Source organism: Paramisgurnus dabryanus, chromosome 9, assembly GCF_030506205.2.
Source record: "Paramisgurnus dabryanus chromosome 9, PD_genome_1.1, whole genome shotgun sequence".
NCBI classification, from domain to species: domain Eukaryota; kingdom Metazoa; phylum Chordata; class Actinopteri; order Cypriniformes; family Cobitidae; genus Paramisgurnus; species Paramisgurnus dabryanus.
This window is the reverse complement of record NC_133345.1, coordinates 6,301,997-6,314,496: the sequence shown is the minus strand read 5'-3', so window position 1 is coordinate 6,314,496 and position 12,500 is coordinate 6,301,997. Positions and strand designations below refer to the sequence as shown.

At 42.2% G+C, this 12,500-nt stretch overlaps 20 non-coding genes and 9 pseudogenes across 20 annotated transcripts; all 29 read right to left on the bottom strand.

Moving 5' to 3' along the window:
- Nucleotides 1-119, bottom strand: LOC135755042 (5S ribosomal RNA; annotated as a pseudogene).
- Nucleotides 120-244: 125 nt separating this feature from the next.
- Nucleotides 245-363, bottom strand: LOC135755512 (5S ribosomal RNA). Its single transcript, XR_010535415.2, has one exon. It is a non-coding gene; the product is annotated as a 5S ribosomal RNA (ribosomal RNA).
- Nucleotides 364-484: 121 nt separating this feature from the next.
- Nucleotides 485-603, bottom strand: LOC135756351 (5S ribosomal RNA; annotated as a pseudogene).
- Nucleotides 604-723: 120 nt separating this feature from the next.
- Nucleotides 724-842, bottom strand: LOC135756362 (5S ribosomal RNA). The gene has a single exon (XR_012337641.1). It is a non-coding gene; the product is annotated as a 5S ribosomal RNA (ribosomal RNA).
- A 125-nt stretch (nt 843-967) lies between these two features.
- LOC135724313 (5S ribosomal RNA) lies at nt 968-1,086 on the bottom strand. The gene has a single exon (XR_010523981.1). It is a non-coding gene; the product is annotated as a 5S ribosomal RNA (ribosomal RNA).
- Nucleotides 1,087-1,207: 121 nt separating this feature from the next.
- LOC135756906 (5S ribosomal RNA) lies at nt 1,208-1,326 on the bottom strand (annotated as a pseudogene).
- Nucleotides 1,327-1,446: 120 nt separating this feature from the next.
- On the bottom strand, nt 1,447-1,565 carry LOC135757344 (5S ribosomal RNA). Its single transcript, XR_010536152.2, has one exon. It is a non-coding gene; the product is annotated as a 5S ribosomal RNA (ribosomal RNA).
- A 126-nt stretch (nt 1,566-1,691) lies between these two features.
- LOC135754338 (5S ribosomal RNA) lies at nt 1,692-1,810 on the bottom strand. The gene has a single exon (XR_010534283.2). It is a non-coding gene; the product is annotated as a 5S ribosomal RNA (ribosomal RNA).
- Nucleotides 1,811-1,935: 125 nt separating this feature from the next.
- On the bottom strand, nt 1,936-2,054 carry LOC135764064 (5S ribosomal RNA). Its single transcript, XR_010539625.2, has one exon. It is a non-coding gene; the product is annotated as a 5S ribosomal RNA (ribosomal RNA).
- A 125-nt stretch (nt 2,055-2,179) lies between these two features.
- Nucleotides 2,180-2,298, bottom strand: LOC135761970 (5S ribosomal RNA). The gene has a single exon (XR_010538542.2). It is a non-coding gene; the product is annotated as a 5S ribosomal RNA (ribosomal RNA).
- A 125-nt stretch (nt 2,299-2,423) lies between these two features.
- On the bottom strand, nt 2,424-2,542 carry LOC135764063 (5S ribosomal RNA; annotated as a pseudogene).
- Nucleotides 2,543-2,662: 120 nt separating this feature from the next.
- Nucleotides 2,663-2,781, bottom strand: LOC135763019 (5S ribosomal RNA; annotated as a pseudogene).
- A 125-nt stretch (nt 2,782-2,906) lies between these two features.
- Nucleotides 2,907-3,025, bottom strand: LOC135763394 (5S ribosomal RNA). Its single transcript, XR_012337519.1, has one exon. It is a non-coding gene; the product is annotated as a 5S ribosomal RNA (ribosomal RNA).
- Nucleotides 3,026-3,150: 125 nt separating this feature from the next.
- On the bottom strand, nt 3,151-3,269 carry LOC135764062 (5S ribosomal RNA; annotated as a pseudogene).
- Nucleotides 3,270-3,389: 120 nt separating this feature from the next.
- LOC135763779 (5S ribosomal RNA) lies at nt 3,390-3,508 on the bottom strand. Its single transcript, XR_012337652.1, has one exon. It is a non-coding gene; the product is annotated as a 5S ribosomal RNA (ribosomal RNA).
- Nucleotides 3,509-3,634: 126 nt separating this feature from the next.
- LOC135762639 (5S ribosomal RNA) lies at nt 3,635-3,753 on the bottom strand. Its single transcript, XR_010539186.2, has one exon. It is a non-coding gene; the product is annotated as a 5S ribosomal RNA (ribosomal RNA).
- Nucleotides 3,754-3,878: 125 nt separating this feature from the next.
- On the bottom strand, nt 3,879-3,997 carry LOC135755511 (5S ribosomal RNA; annotated as a pseudogene).
- Nucleotides 3,998-4,117: 120 nt separating this feature from the next.
- Nucleotides 4,118-4,236, bottom strand: LOC135756835 (5S ribosomal RNA). The gene has a single exon (XR_012337636.1). It is a non-coding gene; the product is annotated as a 5S ribosomal RNA (ribosomal RNA).
- Nucleotides 4,237-4,362: 126 nt separating this feature from the next.
- Nucleotides 4,363-4,481, bottom strand: LOC135756361 (5S ribosomal RNA; annotated as a pseudogene).
- Nucleotides 4,482-4,601: 120 nt separating this feature from the next.
- LOC135723931 (5S ribosomal RNA) lies at nt 4,602-4,720 on the bottom strand. The gene has a single exon (XR_010523610.1). It is a non-coding gene; the product is annotated as a 5S ribosomal RNA (ribosomal RNA).
- Nucleotides 4,721-4,845: 125 nt separating this feature from the next.
- Nucleotides 4,846-4,964, bottom strand: LOC135756319 (5S ribosomal RNA). The gene has a single exon (XR_012337518.1). It is a non-coding gene; the product is annotated as a 5S ribosomal RNA (ribosomal RNA).
- A 125-nt stretch (nt 4,965-5,089) lies between these two features.
- On the bottom strand, nt 5,090-5,208 carry LOC135755096 (5S ribosomal RNA). The gene has a single exon (XR_010535019.2). It is a non-coding gene; the product is annotated as a 5S ribosomal RNA (ribosomal RNA).
- A 125-nt stretch (nt 5,209-5,333) lies between these two features.
- Nucleotides 5,334-5,452, bottom strand: LOC135757342 (5S ribosomal RNA). The gene has a single exon (XR_010536150.2). It is a non-coding gene; the product is annotated as a 5S ribosomal RNA (ribosomal RNA).
- Nucleotides 5,453-5,578: 126 nt separating this feature from the next.
- On the bottom strand, nt 5,579-5,697 carry LOC135755878 (5S ribosomal RNA). Its single transcript, XR_010535776.2, has one exon. It is a non-coding gene; the product is annotated as a 5S ribosomal RNA (ribosomal RNA).
- A 126-nt stretch (nt 5,698-5,823) lies between these two features.
- On the bottom strand, nt 5,824-5,942 carry LOC135757341 (5S ribosomal RNA). The gene has a single exon (XR_010536149.1). It is a non-coding gene; the product is annotated as a 5S ribosomal RNA (ribosomal RNA).
- A 125-nt stretch (nt 5,943-6,067) lies between these two features.
- On the bottom strand, nt 6,068-6,186 carry LOC135757176 (5S ribosomal RNA). The gene has a single exon (XR_012337440.1). It is a non-coding gene; the product is annotated as a 5S ribosomal RNA (ribosomal RNA).
- A 125-nt stretch (nt 6,187-6,311) lies between these two features.
- On the bottom strand, nt 6,312-6,430 carry LOC135756291 (5S ribosomal RNA; annotated as a pseudogene).
- Nucleotides 6,431-6,550: 120 nt separating this feature from the next.
- Nucleotides 6,551-6,669, bottom strand: LOC135757198 (5S ribosomal RNA). The gene has a single exon (XR_012337635.1). It is a non-coding gene; the product is annotated as a 5S ribosomal RNA (ribosomal RNA).
- Nucleotides 6,670-6,795: 126 nt separating this feature from the next.
- On the bottom strand, nt 6,796-6,914 carry LOC135755040 (5S ribosomal RNA). The gene has a single exon (XR_010534964.2). It is a non-coding gene; the product is annotated as a 5S ribosomal RNA (ribosomal RNA).
- Between the last annotated feature and the right edge of the window lie 5,586 nt (nt 6,915-12,500).

The following is a 12,500-nucleotide window of genomic DNA, read 5'->3' as shown; positions in this document are numbered from 1 at the left end:
TGCTTACAGCAACTGGTATTCCCAGGCGGTCTCCCATCCAAGTACTAACCAGGCCCGACCCTGCTTGGCTTCCGAGATCAGACGAGAGCGGGCGTGCTCAGGGTGGTGTGGCCATAAGCGAGTGCTGACTCGCTTCGATAGACACTTCAAGACTTATGTGGCAACGCCATGACATCAGTGAACGCTTACAGAAAGGTCGCATTCATGGGAAAAAATGACATAAAAAAATAATTAATTAATTAAATGCTTACAGCACCTGGTATTCCCAGGCGGTCTCCCATCCAAGTACTAACCAGGCCCGACCCTGCTTGGCTTCCGAGATCAGACGAGAGCGGGCGTGCTCAGGGTGGTGTGGCCGTAAGCGAGTGCTGACTCGATTCGAGAGACACTTCAAGGCTAATGTGGCAACGCAATGACATCGGTAAATGGTTACAGAAAGGACGCATTCATGGGAAAAAATGACATAAAAAAATAATTAATTAAATGCTTAGAGCACCTGGTATTCCCAGGCGGTCTCCCATCCAAGTACTAACCAGGCCCGACCCTGCTTTGCTTACGAGATCAGACGAGAGCGGGCGTGCTCAGGGTGGCGTGGCCGTAAGCGAGTGCTGACTTGATTCGAGAGACACTTCAAAACTAATGTGGCAACGCCATGCCATGGGAGAACGCTTACAGAAAGGACGGATTCATGGGAAAAATGACATAAATAATTAATTAATTTAATTCTTACAGCACCAGGTATTCCCAGGCGGTCTCCCATCCAAGTACTAACCAGGCCCGACCCTGCTTGGCTTCCGAGATCAGACGAGAGCGGGCGTGCTCAGGGTGGTGTGGCCATAAGCGAGTGCTGACTCGCTTCGATAGACACTTCAAGACTTATGTGGCAACGCCATGACATCAGTGAACGCTTACAGAAAGGTCGCATTCATGGGAAAAAATGACATAAAAAAATAATTAATTAATTAAATGCTTACAGCACCTGGTATTCCCAGGCGGTCTCCCATCCAAGTACTAACCAGGCCCGACCCTGCTTGGCTTCCGAGATCAGACGAGAGCGGGCTTGCTCAGGGTGGTGTGGCCGTAAGCGAGTGCTGACTCGCTTCGATAGACACTTCAAGGCTTATGTGGCAACGCCATGACATCAGTGAACGCTTACAGAAAGATCGCATTCATGGGAAAAAATGACATAAAAAAATAATTAATTAAATGCTTAGAGCACCTGGTATTCCCAGGCGGTCTCCCATCCAAGTACTAACCAGGCCCGACCCTGCTTTGCTTACGAGATCAGACGAGAGCGGGCGTGCTCAGGGTGGCGTGGCCGTAAGCGAGTGCTGACTTGATTCGAGAGACACTTCAAAACTAATGTGGCAACGCCATGCCATGGGAGAACGCTTACAGAAAGGACGGATTCATGGGAAAAATGACATAAATAATTAATTAATTTAATTCTTACAGCACCAGGTATTCCCAGGCGGTCTCCCATCCAAGTACTAACCAGGCCCGACCCTGCTTGGCTTCCGAGATCAGACGAGAGCGGGCGTGCTCAGGGTGGTGTGGCCGTAAACGAGTGCTGACTCGATTCGAGAGACACTTCAAGGCTAATGTGGCAACGCAATGACATCGGTAAATGGTTACAGAAAGGACGCATTCATGGAAAAAAATGACATAAAAAAAATAATTAATTAATTAAATGCTTACAGCACCTGGTATTCCCAGGCGGTCTCCCATCCAAGTACTAACCAGGCCCGACCCTGCTTGGCTTCCGAGATCAGACGAGAGCAGGCGTGCTCAGGGTGGTGTGGCCGTAAGCGAGTGCTGATTCGCTTCGATAGACACTTCAAGACTTATGTGGCAACGCCATGACATCAGTGAACGCTTACAGAAAGGTCGCATTCATGGGAAAAAATGACATAAAAAAATAATTAATTAATTAAATGCTTACAGCACCTGGTATTCCCAGGCGGTCTCCCATCCAAGTACTAACCAGGCCCGACCCTGCTTGGCTTCCGAGATCATACGAGAGCGGGCGTGCTCAGGGTGGTGTGGCCGTAAGCGAGTGCTGACTCGATTCGAGAGACACTTCAAGGCTAATGTGGCAACGCAATGACATCGGTAAATGGTTACAGAAAGGACGCATTCATGGGAAAAAATGACATAAAAAAATTATTAATTAATTAAATGCTTACAGCACCTGGTATTCCCAGGCGGTCTCCCATCCAAGTACTAACCAGGCCCGACCCTGCTTGGCTTCCGAGATCAGACGAGAGCGGGCGTGCTCAGGGTGGTGTGGCCGTAAGCGAGTGCCGACTCGAATCGACAGACACTTCAAGACTTATGTGGCAACGCCATGACATCAGTGAACGCTTACAGAAAGAACGCATTCATGGGAAAAAATGACATAAATAAATATTTAATTAATTAAATGCTTACAGCACCTGGTATTCCCAGGCAATCTCCCATCCAAGTACTAACCAGGCCCGACCCTGCTTGGCTTCCGAGATCAGACGAGAGCGGGCGTGCTCAGGGTGGTGTGGCCGTAAGCGAGTGCGGACTTGATTCGAGAGACACTTCAAAACTAATGTGGCAACGGCATGCCATGGGAGAACGCTTACAGAAAGGACGCATTCATGGGAAAAATGACATAAAAAATTAATTAATTAAATTCTTACAGCACCAGGTATTCCCAGGCGGTCTCCCATCCAAGTACTAACCAGGCCCGACCCTGCTTGGCTTCCGAGATCAGACAAGAGCGGGCGTGCTCAGGGTGGTGTGGCCGTAAACGAGTGCTGACTCGATTCGAGAGACACTTCAAGGCTAATGTGGCAACGCAATGACATCGGTAAATGGTTACAGAAAGGACGCATTCATGGGAAAAAATGACATAAAAAAATAATTAATTAATTAAATGCTTACAGCACCTGGTATTCCCAGGCGGTCTCCCATCCAAGTACTAACCAGGCCCGACCCTGCTTGGCTTCCGAGATCAGACGAGAGCGGGCGTGCTCAGGGTGGTGTGGCCGTAAGCGAGTGCTGACTCGCTTCGATAGACACTTCAAGACTTATGTGGCAACGCCATGACATCAGTGAACGCTTACAGAAAGATCGCATTCATGGGAAAAAATGACATAAAAAAATAATTAATTAATTAAATGCTTAGAGCACCTGGTATTCCCAGGCGGTCTCCCATCCAAGTACTAACCAGGCCCGACCCTGCTTGGCTTACGAGATCAGACGAGAGCAGGCGTGCTCAGGGTGGCGTGGCCGTAAGCGAGTGCTGACTTGATTCGAGAGACACTTCAAAACTAATGTGGCAACGCCATGCCATGGGAGAACGCTTACAGAAAGGACGCATTCATGGGAAAAATGACATAAATAATTAATTAATTTAATTCTTACAGCACCAGGTATTCCCAGGCGGTCTCCCATCCAAGTACTAACCGGGCCCGACCCTGCTTGGCTTCCGAGATCAGACGAGAGCGGGCGTGCTCAGGGTGGTGTGGCCGTAAACGAGTGCTGACTCGATTCGAGAGACACTTCAAGGCTAATGTGGCAACGCAATGACATCGGTAAATGGTTACAGAAAGGACGCATTCATGGGAAAAAATGACATAAAAAAAATAATTAATTAATTAAATGCTTACAGCACCTGGTATTCCCAGGCGGTCTCCCATCCAAGTACTAACCAGGCCCGACCCTGCTTGGCTTCCGAGATCAGACGAGAGCGGGCGTGCTCAGGGTGGTGTGGCCGTAAGCGAGTGCCGACTCGAATCGACAGACACTTCAAGACTTATGTGGCAACGCCATGACATCAGTGAACGCTTACAGAAAGAACGCATTCATGGGAAAAAATGACATAAATAAATATTTAATTAATTAAATGCTTACAGCACCTGGTATTCCCAGGCAATCTCCCATCCAAGTACTAACCAGGCCCGACCCTGCTTGGCTTCCGAGATCAGACGAGAGCGGGCGTGCTCAGGGTGGTGTGGCCGTAAGCGAGTGCGGACTTGATTCGAGAGACACTTCAAAACTAATGTGGCAACGGCATGCCATGGGAGAACGCTTACAGAAAGGACGCATTCATGGGAAAAATGACATAAAAAATTAATTAATTAAATTCTTACAGCACCAGGTATTCCCAGGCGGTCTCCCATCCAAGTACTAACCAGGCCCGACCCTGCTTGGCTTCCGAGATCAGACGAGAGCGGGCGTGCTCAGGGTGGTGTGGCCGTAAACGAGTGCTGACTCGATTCGAGAGACACTTCAAGGCTAATGTGGCAACGCAATGACATCGGTAAATGGTTACAGAAAGGACGCATTCATGGGAAAAACTGACATAAAAAAAATAATTAATTAATTAAATGCTTACAGCACCTGGTATTCCCAGGCGGTCTCCCATCCAAGTACTAACCAGGCCCGACCCTGCTTGGCTTACGAGATCAGACGAGAGCGGGCGTGCTCAGGGTGGCGTGGCCGTAAGCGAGTGCTGACTTGATTCGAGAGACACTTCAAAACTAATGTGGCAACGCCATGCCATGGGAGAACGCTTACAGAAAGGACGCATTCATGGGAAAAATGACATAAATAATTAATTAATTTAATTCTTACAGCACCAGGTATTCCCAGGCGGTCTCCCATCCAAGTACTAACCAGGCCCGACCCTGCTTGGCTTCCGAGATCAGACGAGAGCGGGCGTGCTCAGGGTGGTGTGGCCGTAAGCGAGTGCTGACTCGCTTCGATAGACACTTCAAGACTTATGTGGCAACGCCATGACATCAGTGAAAGCTTACAGAAAGGTCGCATTCATGGGAAAAAATGACATAAAAAAATAATTAATTAATTAAATGCTTACAGCACCTGGTATTCCCAGGCGGTCTCCCATCCAAGTACTAACCAGGCCCGACCCTGCTTGGCTTCCGAGATCAGACGAGAGCGGGCGTGCTCAGGGTGGTGTGGCCGTAAGCGAGTGCTGACTCGATTCGAGAGACACTTCAAGGCTAATGTGGCAACGCAATGACATCGGTAAATGGTTACAGAAAGGACGCATTCATGGGAAAATATGACATAAATAAATATTTAATTAATTAAATGCTTACAGCACCTGGTATTCCCAGGCGGTCTCCCATCCAAGTACTAACCAGGCCCGACCCTGCTTGGCTTCCGAGATCAGACGAGAGCGGGCGTGCTCAGGGTGGTGTGGCCGTAAGCGAGTGCTGACTCGCTTCGATAGACACTTCAAGACTTATGTGGCAACGCCATGACATCGGTGAACGCTTACAGAAAGATCGCATTCATGGGAAAAAATGACATAAAAAAATTATTAATTAATTAAATGCTTACAGCACCTGGTATTCCCAGGCGGTCTCCCATCCAAGTACTAACCAGGCCCGACCCTGCTTGGCTTACGAGATCAGACGAGAACGGGCGTGCTCAGGGTGGTGTGGCCGTAAGCGAGTGCTGACTCGATTCGAGAGACACTTCAAGGCTAATGTGGCAACGCAATGACATCGGTAAATGGTTACAGAAAGGACGCATTCATGGGAAAAAATGACATAAAAAAAATAATTAATTAATTAAATGCTTACAGCACCTGGTATTCCCAGGCGGTCTCCCATCCAAGTACTAACCAGGCCCGACCCTGCTTGGCTTCCGAGATCAGACGAGAGCGGGCGTGCTCAGGGTGGTGTGGCCATAAGCGAGTGCTGACTCGATTCGAGAGACACTTCAAGGCTAATGTGGCAACGCAATGACATCGGTAAATGGTTACAGAAAGGACGCATTCATGGGAAAAAATGACATAAAAAAAATTATTAATTAATTAAATGCTTACAGCACCTGGTATTCCCAGGCGGTCTCCCATCCAAGTACTAACCAGGCCCGACCCTGCTTGGCTTCCGAGATCAGACGAGAGCGGGCGTGCTCAGGGTGGTGTGGCCGTAAGCGAGTGCAGACTTGATTCGAGAGACACTTCAAAACTAATGTGGCAACGCCATGCCATGGGAGAACGCTTACAGAAAGGACGCATTCATGGGAAAATATGACATAAATAAATATTTAATTAATTAAATGCTTACAGCACCTGGTATTCCCAGGCGGTCTCCCATCCAAGTACTAACCAGGCCCGACCCTGCTTGACTTCCGAGATCAGACGAGAGCGGGCGTGCTCAGGGTGGTGTGGCCGTAAGCGAGTGCCGACTCGAATCGACAGACACTTCAAGACTTATGTGGCAACGCCATGACATCAGTGAACGCTTACAGAAAGAACGCATTCATGGGAAAAAATGACATAAATAAATATTTAATTAATTAAATGCTTACAGCACCTGGTATTCCCAGGCAATCTCCCATCCAAGTACTAACCAGGCCCGACCCTGCTTGGCTTCCGAGATCAGACGAGAGCGGGCGTGCTCAGGGTGGTGTGGCCGTAAGCGAGTGCGGACTTGATTCGAGAGACACTTCAAAACTAATGTGGCAACGGCATGCCATGGGAGAACGCTTTCAGAAAGGACGCATTCATGGGAAAAATGACATAAAAAATTAATTAATTAAATTCTTACAGCACCAGGTATTCCCAGGCGGTCTCCCATCCAAGTACTAACCAGGCCCGACCCTGCTTGGCTTCCGAGATCAGACGAGAGCGGGCGTGCTCAGGGTGGTGTGGCCGTAAACGAGTGCTGACTCGATTCGAGAGACACTTCAAGGCTAATGTGGCAACGCAATGACATCGGTAAATGGTTACAGAAAGGACGCATTCATGGGAAAAAATGACATAAAAAAAATAATTAATTAATTAAATGCTTACAGCACCTGGTATTCCCAGGTGGTCTCCCATCCAAGTACTAACCAGGCCCGACCCTGCTTGGCTTCCGAGATCAGACGAGAGCGGGCGTGCTCAGGGTGGTGTGGCCGTAAGCGAGTGCTGACTCGCTTCGATAGACACTTCAAGACTTATGTGGCAACGCCATGACATCAGTGAACGCTTACAGAAAGATCGCATTCATGGGAAAAAATGACATAAAAAAATAATTAATTAATTAAATGCTTAGAGCACCTGGTATTCCCAGGCGGTCTCCCATCCAAGTACTAACCAGGCCCGACCCTGCTTGGCTTCCGAGATCAGACGAGAGCGGGCGTGCTTTTTTTTTTTTTTTTTTTTTTTTTATTGAACGTTTCAATTCAATTTACAATATACATTATCAAATCACAAATTTACATACATACAGTAATTAAAAATAATAATAAAAACAACATAAGAATCAACTAACATCACCTCAATGGATGTCTGGCAAAGTCCAATCTAAGTCCTCAAGAATACAGCAAACCTCGGAAGTAAAAACCTTATAAAACACATTCTCATTTTCTTCACCTTTAAAATGCACATACAGTTTTTCAATATACATTTCAGATTTTCTCTTAAAGACATTCCATACCTCCATCACAGTTTTTTCCTTTTTTGCTACAATCCTTCTTTCCCATATTGCCCTTTTCATCAACATTATCCAAAGATTTATAAAAGCACTGTTTTTACTTGTCTTTGTCCATCCAAACATCACAATTTGATTCCAGTCCAATTCATTTTCATTCCATCGCTCTTCAAGAGCTTTGACCACATCATTACATTTGCTTAAAAAACTTTCCAACTCTTTGCAGTATAAAAACAAGTGTAAAATCCCTTCTTCCTTTTCATTACACACTTTGCACATTGCACTAGGTTCCATTCTTATCTTGTTTAAAATCAAATCAGTAAAAACCACTTTGTGTCTTATCATGTACTCTTCTGATTCTAGACTTGTTGCTACACATTTTCCTTTCATATTATTCCACATTTCTTCAGGTTTTAAATTTACAAATTTTTGTGTCCAGAAATCAGTCACAATTGGCTCTTTAAAAACAGAGTCTCTAAAAACACAATAAAACATCTTAATAGTACATTCCTTAAAGTCACACACTTTGTTATCCAAATTTACTCTTATTTCTTTCTCCTCACTTTCATTTTCTCGTTTTTCGACTCTTTCCAGCCATTCTTCAGGTATTGCTTGTTTTATCATTTCATATGAATTTAAAATTCCTGTTTTGCTGTATTCTTCCTTTGCCTCATCCATTGCATCAAAAATACATTGTACGGGTAAAAATCCTTCTTTCACTTCATATAAAATGTCTCTGACTCTTGTTATTCCCACCTCCATCCACTTCTTATAATAAATCACTTTGCCTTGCTTTAAAATGTTGTGATTTAAAAAAGAGGTTGATTTAAAATGTTTTCTCTCCCCCTGGGGTTAAAATCAACTTTTGGTAAAAAGTTTCCCCATGCACTTAAAAGCTCTCTATAAAATCCAGGCACATTTTCCGTCATCCACAGTTTTGTCTTCATCCATAAAATGTCATCCCCCATGTTAAAATTCCCACATCTGTTTAAAAAATATTTCATTGTTTTTTTCCACTCAGCATTATTCTCTTCTTGTAGGTATTTTTTGACCACTTTAACTCTCAGACTATTTTTTCTCTGCTCTATGTCCATTAATCCCAGCCCACCCCTCTCTATATCTCCTAAAATCGTGTTATGTGCTATTCTGGGGGGTTTTCCATTCCATAAAAAGTTTAAAAAACATTCCTTCAACCTCTTTTCTGTCCACATAGGCATTTCAGTTAAATATAAAACGTACCATAATTTAGAAACCATTAAAACATTTAAAACCAACACTTTTCCTTTTAAACTTAAATTCCTTAGTTTCCAAAAATTCAGTTTTCTCTCAATGTCAATAATCAGATTATTCCATACATCATCTCTTGTTTTCTTCTCATCTTTACCCATTAGAATTCCTAAAATTTTTATTTCTTCCACTTCTTTGAATTTAAAGCAATCTTCCAGACTAGTAGCATTACCAAATTTCATGTAAACAGTTTTGTCCTCGTTCACTTTACTTCCTGAACCCTTACAAAATTCATTAACAACATTCATAACTTCTTTGACACTTTCCTTCCCCTTTACAATTATTGTGGTATCATCAGCATACTGAAACACTTTACTTTTCTCACTTTCAATCCCCATTATCTTCTTGTTTTCTTTAATTGCTAGTCCTAATGGTTCAGATAGTAAAGAATATAGTAAGGCAGAGAGTGGACAACCCTGCCTCACTGATCTTGTAACATTAAAAGCATTCGATAAAAAACCATTACATTTAACTTTAGTCAGAGCACCCTTATATAAAATCTTGATCCATTTGATAAAATTCTCTCCAAAACCAAAACTCTTTAAAACATCAAATAAAAACACATGTTCCACCCTATCAAATGCCTTTTCAAAATCCAGACTAAACACATATCCTTCTTGTTTTTCTTTTGTCATATACCAAATAGTGTCCCTTATACTCATCGTCACATCTGCAATATCTCTTCCCTTCACAGCATAAGCCTGGTTTGTAGTTATTATTTTTGGCATTATTTCTTTCAATCTGTTAGCTAAAACCTTTGCAATTATTTTTAAGTCTGTGTTCAACATTGATATGGGTCTATAATTCTTTAAATCTGTCTTTTCACCTTTCTTTTTGTAAATGAGTTTCATTAATCCAATCCGCATTCTTTCATAAATTTCTTCCCTTTCAAAAATTTCTTTAAAAACCTCTTTTAAAATCTCTATTAAAATCCCTTTAAAACACTTATAAAATTCACTTCCTAAACCATCAATTCCTGGGCTTTTCTTTTTATTTAGTTCGTCAATCGCTTGTTCAATTTCTTCTGCTCTAAACTCTTGTTCACATTCCTCTTTATCTTCTTCGCTTACTTTTGCTTTTATTTTGTTAAGAAAATCAGTTTTTTCTTTCTCCTCTACTCCTCTTGCCTTAAAAAGATCTTCATAAAAATCCTTAATTTCTTTTAGAACATTTGCATTTCCCTGAACTATTTCTCCATTTTTTCCTTTTATCTCCTTTATCATTTCAGCATTCCCTTTCTTTTTTTCTAAATCAAAAAAGAATTTCGTACATTTTTCTCCTTCAACCATATACTGTGCTTTACTTCGTAATCTTGCTCCTTCATATTGCTTTTCCTCTACTTCTTTCAACTTTTCTTCGATTTCTTTGATCTTTTGAATGTCCTTATTTTCTTCATTTAATTCTTTTTCAAGACTTGCTTTCAATTCTTTCTCCTTAAACCTTTTACATTTTCGCACTAATTTACAATATTCAATTGAATATTTTTTGATAGCATACTTTACATTTTCCCACCATATTCTCTTATTTTCCGCATACATTACACTGTTTTTCTCATTCTCAATCATTTCTTTCACGCTTTCAACATAATGTTTGTCTTTCAAAATTTCTGTGTTTAAAACCCATACTCCAGGCCCTCTTTGTAATTTCTCCCAATCTATATTAAAAAATAAAAACTTGTGATCGCTTAAACTTGTCTCCTCATACTTAATATCTTCAATAAAATTCTCCACATTTCTTGTACATAAAATAAAATCAATCCTCGTATTACACACAAAATTCATCACAATTTGTCTTCTTGAAAACTCTTTTTTTCTTTGATTTCTTTCTCTCCACACATCAGTCATTTTAAAATCTTCCATTAAAAGTTTTAGTTCTTTTCTTCCCATATCACTCTTAAAAACCATTCCTTCCGCCATGTCTTGTTTGCTAAAAACTGTATTAAAATCTCCTGCTATTACAATTTCTTTATAATCCTTTAAAAACTCTCTTAAATGATTGAAAAAACCCTTCTTTTCTTTTTCCTCCGTCGGCGCATGTACATTAACAAAAACAATTTTCTTCCCCTCATAATTTACTTCTACAACCATACATTTTCCTTTTCCATCCTTGTATAAAACTTTACTCTCTTTAAAAACGTCCCTTTTCATTAAAATTGCGACTCCTCTTCCACATTTTCCATCACCGTTATTATGTAAAATCCATCCTTCCCATTTCTTTCGATAGTCCATTAAAATATCATCTTTCCAGTTTGTTTCCTGCAGTAAAATGATGTCCTGATTTTTAAAATGATCAGTTACTCTTTCAAATTTCTTAAAATCTAAAAGTCCCCTCGCGTTAAAAGTCACACATCGTAAAACCATTAAAAAAATAAATAAAATAAAAACCTTAAATACCATCATCTCAGTCCATCTCCTCTCCTCGCCTTAACACCTCAAATCTATTTTCTCTTGTCAATTGGGACTTTAATTTCTTTTTCCGCGCATTATCAATATTTGGCGTTACCTTCATTGTTCTTCTCCTCAAAGGCCTTTTTTCCCGTCTGTCCATTACTCCTGCTTCTTCCATTTCATCGTCCTCTCTTTCGCTGTCTTGTGCTGTACTCCGTTGTTCCTCGTTACCTTCTTTGTCCATTAAAACATCCAAACTCTCCGATATCTCCATTTGTGTCCTTTCTGTGTCCTTTTCCCGTACCGTTTCCTCTTGATTTTCAGTTGCTTTTTCTTCAAATATCTGCTTTTCCGCCATTGCTTCTTCTCCTTCAGGCTCTGTTGACTGCTGTTTCTCTATTTGTCTCCCCTCTTCATTCGTTCTCTCTTCTGCGTTATCATTTCTTTTATGCATTTGTCTGGGCACCTGATTATCCACCCCTCCTTCCTCTTCCTCCATCCAACACTCACATTTGTTTATAAAATCATTGCAATCCGGGCACCTGACTGCTCTACACTGACGTGCAAAGTGTCCCAGCTCCTCGCACTTATAACATTTAAACTCGGGGCACTCCTTCAGCAAATGTTCCGAGCTCATGCACAGCCGACAGGTTTTCACCTGATGGCTGTGCATCACCCGGAAATGCTGGGAGCCCTCCGCAGTCTCAAACTTTGTGCTGTATGGTAGTGAGACCACCTCCTTAGGGAACCTCACTCTCACATATCTCGTACCGTCCTCTATGTCGGTGCCCGGATACACTCTCCTTTTAAGTTTTGTGATTGGCACAACCTGCCAGCTTTCTAATTTCTCTAAAATTTCATAATCATCTAGGTACCCAGGCAAATGCATAAAAGAGACAACATACTCCTTATTTTTTAGCTTTCTTACGTTGCACTGCACACCTTTAATCATTAGTCCTTCCATTAGATCCTCGCACATTTCCTCATTTTCTAAAATCAGTTCATATTCACTATTATTTCGTGGTCTCATTACCAAAATGTTCCCTTGTCCAATCATATCTGCTACTGCTTTTATTAAATCTTCCGCTTTCAATCCTTCCACATTATCAACATTCACAATCACTGTTGCTTCTTTTGCGTAAATCCTTTGCTCACCTCTTTTCTTTGCTTTTTCACCGTTGTCATTTCCATCTCGTTGTCTTTTTTGCTGTCCATTTTCGTTACCGTTGCTTTCGTTTTCAACATTTTCTCTGCTGTTTTCTGTTAAACTATCTTTCCTGGCGTCTTCATTTAAATCTTTTCCAGCTCGTTGTCGTTTTTCCATTCCCTTTTCGTTACCGTTGCTTTCATTTTCAAAAATTCCTCTTCTACTTTCAGTTAATCCATCCTGCCTTGCGTCTTT